Source organism: Belonocnema kinseyi, chromosome 7, assembly GCF_010883055.1.
Source record: "Belonocnema kinseyi isolate 2016_QV_RU_SX_M_011 chromosome 7, B_treatae_v1, whole genome shotgun sequence".
Lineage (NCBI taxonomy): Eukaryota > Metazoa > Arthropoda > Insecta > Hymenoptera > Cynipidae > Belonocnema > Belonocnema kinseyi.
This window is the reverse complement of record NC_046663.1, coordinates 95328819-95337115: the sequence shown is the minus strand read 5'-3', so window position 1 is coordinate 95337115 and position 8297 is coordinate 95328819.

Here is an 8297-nt window from a genome sequence, read left to right as displayed (position 1 = left end):
AAGACAGATGATAAGTCTATGGGATGTCGAATCTAAAGCTTTCCGATAATCAATCCAGGCCATCGATAGGTCACGCTGGTAGAATGCTGCATCTTTGCAGACGCACCTATCGATGAGCAAGTTCACCCGACATCCGGCTACGCCTTTCTTTGAGCCTCGTTGTTCATACATTTCTTGCCACACAGGTTCCATTGCCCGAACAATCCTATCATTTAGGATAGCTGTGAATATCTTATAAAGCGTGTTCAGATAAGTTATTGGCCTGTAATTCTTCGGGTCAGCTAAGTTGCCTATTTTCGGCAGAAGTATTGTGCGCCCTTCCACCAACCACTCTGGAGTCGGCTCTTCCGACTTTAAATATGAGGTGAAAATACGGGCCAAATGCTGATGGGTTGAAGAAAGCTTCTTCTACCAGAAGGTTTTGATACAATCTGGTCCCGGTGCGGAATAGTTCTTCATCCCTCTTAATACTTTTTTCACCTCCTCGGTAGTGATGGGTGGGCATTCTTTATCAGGTGTTATGAGGGCAACACATAACTGCTTGAAGCTCTTTATATTTTCTGAGTCTTCGTCCAGTCTATGCTAAACTTCGTAGACTTCTCTCCAAAATACTTCGACCTCCTCTGGCTTGGGTGGGTGTTCGACAGTAACTGGAAGCGTCAGCCTTGGAAGAGTCGAGATGGGTCAGAGAGAAACTGTAGATTTTCTCTGACCCACCTCTCCCTTCGCTCTAGACTTCTCTTAGCGTCAGATAGTATCCGTATTCTCTCAACAATATGCCTTCTGATGGTCAGCAGCTTTGACTTGTTAAGTGTGCGATAACGCGTCCGGAGTTCGCGCGCGAACTTTCGAACTTTGGCGGTAAAATTCCTGCCAGATGTGATGTAGTCAATCACACACTGAATGCGGGACGCGTACTGTCTTGCCCAGCCTATCTTTATGGCAATTTGATGCATTCTTCTTTTGGTCTTATGATCAGCCGTTGGTTTTGTTTTACGGTTCGCATCGGCTAAAGCTCTCGCTGCATTATACACACAATAACTGATAGCCCAGAGGTCGGATTCCCCGGAAAAATGTCCACGAAGCTCGTCATCCATTGCAGCCAGATCTTTAGGCTTGAGAGAAACCTTGGTGTTGATGTTTCTCCGGGTCGTAAAGCATCGCAATTCATCTATTGGATGTCTGCCCGCGGTTGGTCTTAGTGTCGCCTCTCTTTCACTGTTGCCGGCTTGTTCTAGCTGTGGTAGAGTAGGCGTTCCGCTTACATAGCCCCTTTTACGGAGTAGTTCAGCATGGTTTCGCAGACGTTGCTGCGAAAAGTGCGATAGCTCCGGGTGTTTCTCGCACCACAGAGCATGCAGCCGTACCATGTAACCCCGTTCAGGGGCCACACTTGCATTGTAGCACTCTAGCAAGTTGTGATTCAGTCGCTTCGTCCACCCAAAGGTTGCGAGATCCCGCCGATCCATCCTATTGAATCCATTTTCATTGGCTCCCCCAGCTCTAGGTTGGTCGGCATTGTTGGCCGACCCATTGTCGACAGCCCTGCGCTTTCTGTTGTTTTAAACCGCACTTACTACAACTATGTTTGGTGTTGTCATTGTTGTTCCCACGAGAAGCTAGGGAAAAGGGGTTCGTCCATCCTTGTAGAGCCCCACATGCAAGGATAAGGCTGCGTACTCTTGAGAGGTCACCCAGTATCCCAGAGTCACCGTTCTAGACACCACACCCAGGTGCCATTCAGCTTTCGGCACGGTTTTCACACCTCCGCTTGGGGGTTAATTCCTTCGGGACCACCCCGGGACAATTGTCCGCGACTGCCTATTTATTTTTGTAACCATATTCAGCAGAAACCCTTGGTACAGGGACCCTCTATCCGCAACCAGAGGACGCGTTCGGTGGTTACTAGAAGCGACGGAAATTGAAGTATTCCCTAACTGTTTAACTTTGAAAGTCTCAACTACACTTACGAGGTGTGTTCAAAAAAGAAGGTGATTTTATGGTTTTCTAAAAAAATATTCAATTATTCCTCAATATTTATGTAGTTCCCTTCAAAGTAATGCCCCTTAGATATAATACACTTGTGCCAACGCTTTTTTCAATCATCGAAGCACTTCTGATAATCATTTTGTGGTATAGCCTTGAGTTCTTTCAGCGTTGCAGTTTTTATCTCCTCAATCGTTAAAAATCGATGTCCTTTCATGGGTCTCTTCAGTTTTGGGAACAGAAAAAAGTCACTGGGGGCCAAATCCGGTGAATATGGAGACTGAGGCATGACTGTGGTGCTGTTTTTGCTCAGAAAAATTTTCACAAGCAGCGATGAATGAGCAGGTGTATTATCGTGATGCAAGAGCCACGAATTGTTTTTCCAACGTTCCGGACGTTTTTTGCGTAACGCCTCTCGCAAACGGCGCATAACTTGAAGGTAATACTCCTTATTGACCGTACGACCTTGTGTTAAGAATTCCTGATGCACTACGCCACGGTAATCAAAGAATACAGTGAGCAAAACCTTCACATTTGACCGAACTTGACGTACCTTTTTCGGTCTTGGAGACTCAGGATGCTTCCACTGAGACGATTGGGCTTTAGTTTCGACGTCATAACCCACGATTCATCCCCAGTTATAACCCTTTTGAGAAAATCAGGATCATTATTGACTTCAATCAACATCTCCTGAGCGATGGTCTTGCGATGGATCTTTTGATCAAAATTAAGCAGTTTTGGAACAAATTTCGCTGACACACGTCTCATGCCCAAAACATCTGAAAAGATAGCATGGAATAAGCCAACGGATATGCCAACATCTTCAGAAACTTCTCTGATGGTAATTCGGCGATTTTTCAACACCATTTCTTACACTGCTTGAACCTTTTCATCCGTTCTTGACGTGCCGGGACGTCCAAGGCGAGGTTTGTCTTCGACATCCTCTCGGCTTTCTTGGAACAGCTTGTCCACTTATACACATTTTTCTTACTCAGAGTAAACTCACCGTATGCAACTGTCAACATTTCAAGAGTTTTAGAGCACTGGATTCCATTTTTCACAAAAAATTTAATGCAAGCTCTTTGCTCCATTTTTTTCGAAAGAAGAAAATCGCCGAGTCTGCCAGAAAAAGAACACGAGCTATATAGTCAAAACTGTGAACATATGATCGTGACGAGTGTACCAACACAACAAAACAAGAAATTTAAAACTTGAATGTACGTAGCCCGCGAAGATTGAAAAGTCACCTTATTTTTTTGAACACACCTCGTACATATGAATCGTATAACCACCATATTTAAAAGGTTAATTATTCTTTATATCAATATTGATTTGTAGTCGCAGTGGCCTTTTTAAGGAGGAACTCCTTTCTGCTAAATGACCCTCCTCCTGGAGTTTTAACAATAATGATCCCTCTCGGTGAGTAATTTTTTGTACCAAATCAGAACTTAGACCTTTTCCAGCTACAGTATATTCATTTTTTCCTGGATATGTTACCGTCTTGTTTTTGAAATCCACAATCAGCTCATTTTCTTTTATGAACTCCTTCCCCATTATCCTATAGAACACTTTGTCTAAGAAGGTCGCATAAGTGATCTTCAATTTTTTTCCTACGCCGAGTTCCAAATTCGAATAGGTGCAGAGATCATGGACCTTTATTGGATCATTACTGACGTCCAGCAGGGTTTTCGTATTCCTTGATCGGAAACCTCGAAGCTCGGACATTGACAACCTTGGGGCGAGACTGTATTCTGCATTTTTTGATATTAGGCAATGTGGATATCCCTCCAAGTCGCTCAATAAGATGAATTCTTCCTTTTCATGCACTTCGTTGGCACTTGCGGCATTAGACATTGTTAATATAAGTAAAAAAAAAACACTAAAAATTTCACGAATACAAGTTCTATGAAGAAGCTTATAGCTACTAATAGAGAACCACAGAGTTGTGATTATCTAAGACAATTTAATTTATATACCGAATTTATTAAATGGTACACAAATACAAATAGCGGCAAAATTTGAAAAAGTTAATGTCCATAACTTCCTGTTGACATACCATTTACTGTTGCTTGATAAATAATAATTAATTATCAATACGAAGCGTGAAACCTACTTTCTCACTTTGATTAAAATGGCCATATGACCTTCGTTAGGACAGGTGTAATGTCTTGTGATGGTATTAAATTAATAATTTAAGTTAGCTTAATTATTATTAATTTAATCAATAATTATTTTCTTACTCCGAAGACTTCGTTCTTTCAACAGAACTGAAAAACGAATTGGTTGGCGTTAGGTTTCATTTGTGATGCTTTGTGCATGTTAAAATTATTTACAATTTTTTTAAAAATTTTGTTTAAGAAATGCAAAATTTCATGATTATTTTACTGCAAATTTCATTTATTTCAACGGAGTCCATCCCTTGTTATACTTTATCAACAAACAATAATTGTTTTGATTAACCATTTTATAATCGAATAAACGATTGGATCACCTGTCAATGGATAAACGTTGTTTGCCTTACGAAATCATTTGCAGATAAAAAAAGAACCATATTTGATTTCGTTTTCATCAATGAAACATAATATCAACTTTGTTTTTGGTTAAATTAAATTTTTTATAAACTCCGACTCCCAAAGACTTTAAATGTGAAATTGAATCCTTATTTTGATTATTTCTAAAAGAAAACGTTTTACACAAAAACTATCGAAATTATCCTATTGAACGTCCCAAAAATAATTTTGAACAATTTACCAAAGTGAACACAATAATGATAACAAGTTATTTTTTTTGCAGATTCCGCACTATTTTTAGTTCTCATACAAAATGTAAAATAAATACTCCAGTGCATATTGTATATTCTAATTGAAAAATAAGAACTTATTTTTCATTAATTTTTTAATTAACATGATTTCAAATTGAAAAAAATATTTACTTTGAACACTTTTTACGTGAAATCGCAAGTTAAGATTCTATAACCTCAATGAAATAAAGTTGCCGTGTGATATAATGCCAAATGTATTAAAATGAGGAATTTGCCCTTTTTGCAGTGGCTTAAAAAATGGTTTAGCCTAATACCTGCATAAACCTAATAGGATGATTCCCTAAAACAGAAACTTTAAAAAGTATCCCAAAAAATAAAAAAGGTGAGCTTTTCCGAAAATATTCTTTTACGTATTTTTAAAATTCAAAGCAAGTAAACAGCGGATTTATTTTTTAAAATATTAAACAAATTTTTCTTGATATGTCCAGATTTAAATATCCGTAAGTTTTTGAATTTTTTTCTTTAAAACGGAAATAAACGTTTCTCCTAATTTCCTCTAAAAAACAACAAATTTCCACACTGATGGATTCTGCGACGTGAAGTGTAGAACCGGAATTATTTTTCGGCATAGAAATCCTAGGCAAATTTTGTTAGTTATAATTAATATTAGTGTAAAATAAAAACAGTTACAGATTATGCACGTACAATTTCTTATTAAATTACATAAATATAATTTTTTAAGGTTTAAAAAAACTTAAAATAAAAAAATAAAGAACTAGGTATCTACAGCTTGAGAGAATTTAAAACGCGTTAATTTTTCAATATCAGTAACGGTAACGCGTTAAAAATTTCAAGAAAGTAACGGAAACGTTAAAGTGTTATTTTTGAGTGGTAAGATGTTGAACACTGCCATTGGATGTATATAACAATATTTTTGTAGGATTTTTGCGACTGGAATGTGTACATTAATGCTCAAAACATCAGTATTAGCATTTATTTATGTCCTTTTTTAAAAAAAAAAAAGCATGAACTCCCAGATTGATTAGGAGGTATTGAAAGCATATGACTTCACACCTACGTGATTGCATAGCAGGACAGAAATATGTATGTATATTGATTCCCTGTACATATGCTTATATTATATCCTTATTCTAACTTAACAACTGCTTATATTCTAATATTTCACCTTAATTAACAACAACAACAACAACAACAATAATAATAATAGTCTTTTCACGGTCGCCTGAGAGCCTCGGTGGCACAGTTGGTTAAAGGCTCGGACTCAAGAGGTCCGGGGTTCGATCCCTGAGCCGGTACCTCTGAACATTTTTCTATGTACCTTTACCGAGGTTCTAGTGGTTCGGAACCTACCTTAAACCGTAGGTCCCTCCATCGTGTATTTGACTGCACCTGAGTCCGTCAATGATGGGATAAAAAACCAGGTTTACTGCAAGTGCAAACTCTTGCAGATTGCGATGCAGGAGCGTGTGCCAGGATGATGGAAATAATAATCAGAAGCGAAGAGATTGACTACCTTAAACAGAGGCTCATGGTCCTGTCACCGTGACCGCGACGATTTACGAGAGTGATCGCGAGAAAGAATGAAAATAGGACTTTTTTGGCAGACGAAAACATTTCTATCGCGGACTAGCTGATGGCAAAAACAAGACTTAAAATTATTGTGAACAACCTAGGGCCGAGGAAATGGCCAGATATTGCTCACGCATTTGGGATACTCATTGGTCAATTCAACTGGTCACGACGTGGCTCCGCCTAGAAAAGGGCAGAGTTGCACGGTTGCCTGGGATGAATAAACTATCCATATCAGCCTCCGATGTAACTCGTATCCTAAAGAGAGCTAAAAACTGGAAACCGCCGAGTGGGAATAGGGTGCACAGTTTCTGGTATAAATACCTGGAGATTTCGAATTCCGCCCTTGCTGAGACCCTTTAAAACATCTTGGAGAACACAGAATACTTACCCTTTTTTATGACGGAGGGCGTAACGTAGATGATACCCAAAAAGGTAGGTGCTATTAGTTCTAATGATTGCCGGTCAATCACCTGCCTCTCGACCCTCTATAAGTGTCTCACGGCTATCGTTTCTGACTTCGTCTATAAATACTGCGAGGAGAATAATGTCCTCTCAGAAGAACAGAAGGGTTGGTGTCGAGGCTCCCGTGGTTGCAAGTACCAAGGCGCAATCGATAGTGTGGTTGTGTTTCACGCGAAACACCACCAACGCAATTTACACATGGCCTACATTAACGACCAACAGGCGTTTCCCTCAGTATCGTACGATTATTTACTTGAGGTCCTTAAGACATATAAGGTCTGTTCGCGTGTCATCCGCTTTTTGGATCACCCTATGCACTCATGGTGTACAAGCCCTGGCGGACCGAAGGAACCGAATAGAACCTCTACAAAGTACCCGCAAAGACGCCATTGAGTCCCCATTCGGTTCCTTTTTTAAAAATACAAAAAAAACAGCGAGATCCACGTTTAAACTGTTGAAATTCGGATTCTACGTTAATTTTTTTATTAGAAACTCATGGAGTAATCTCAATACTTTTTTTGCAGCGTTAAAAATCAAAAAAATTTCATTAACTTCTGCTGAAGGTGACTTCAAGCGCATCCATAATAGCTTAAGTAGTATGTTTTGCGCGAAGTTTAAAAATAAAATTCTCTCTCACTTGCATCGCAGCGTTGTTGTCAAAGGTTTCCACTGCTTGACGCTAGCATCCAGACAAAATTCTTAAAATTACCGACGGAACGCTTATTAACTGCTACTAAAAGAAGATGCGTCAAGTTCGTTAGCCAGACATTTTGGATAAAAATTCAAAAAGTGAGCGTATTTTGAATATTTTTAAGACCACTTTCTTCAAAATTCAAAAATTTTCTGTACGGACGTTTATAATATTCAAAAATTTGAACAATTTTTCCTGATGACTCTTTTCATAAAACCAAAAATTACCAGAATTAAAGCGTTTACAAAAGTCCAAAAAACACACGAAAATGAACCTTCTAACCCAAATAACAGACAATTTTATAAAAAAAGGCAAGGGAAGAAAAGTTTTATTTCTAGATGCCCTATCAGATTATCATAACAACTTTTTTAATTTTCTTGAAAACTCAAAAATCCATAATTCGACAGCATACAAAATAATGGAAAATCCAAAAAATACATTTTTTCATGCGTATGGAAAAACGATAAAAGCTGCAATTAAATGCTTAATAACAAAATTTTTTCAAAGTATGCGCATTTTTTTAAACAGGACGATTAAACTACGTATCTTTTAATACCAATGCAAGTTATGAGTTACAATAATATACATTAATGGGAATGATATAAAATTTCAGAAAAAAACTCGAGTGCGAAGGACGAAATACGTGATGAGAATATGTTCGTTACAGCCGAAGGAGCTTCAACAAAAGAGAATTCACAATCACTAAATTACTGTTGTCGATGCTTTCACCTTTAGTTTTAAAAAGTCTGTGCACAAAGATCAAGCACGTACGTACATTATCGAGCGCGAAGCTCGATAATCGAC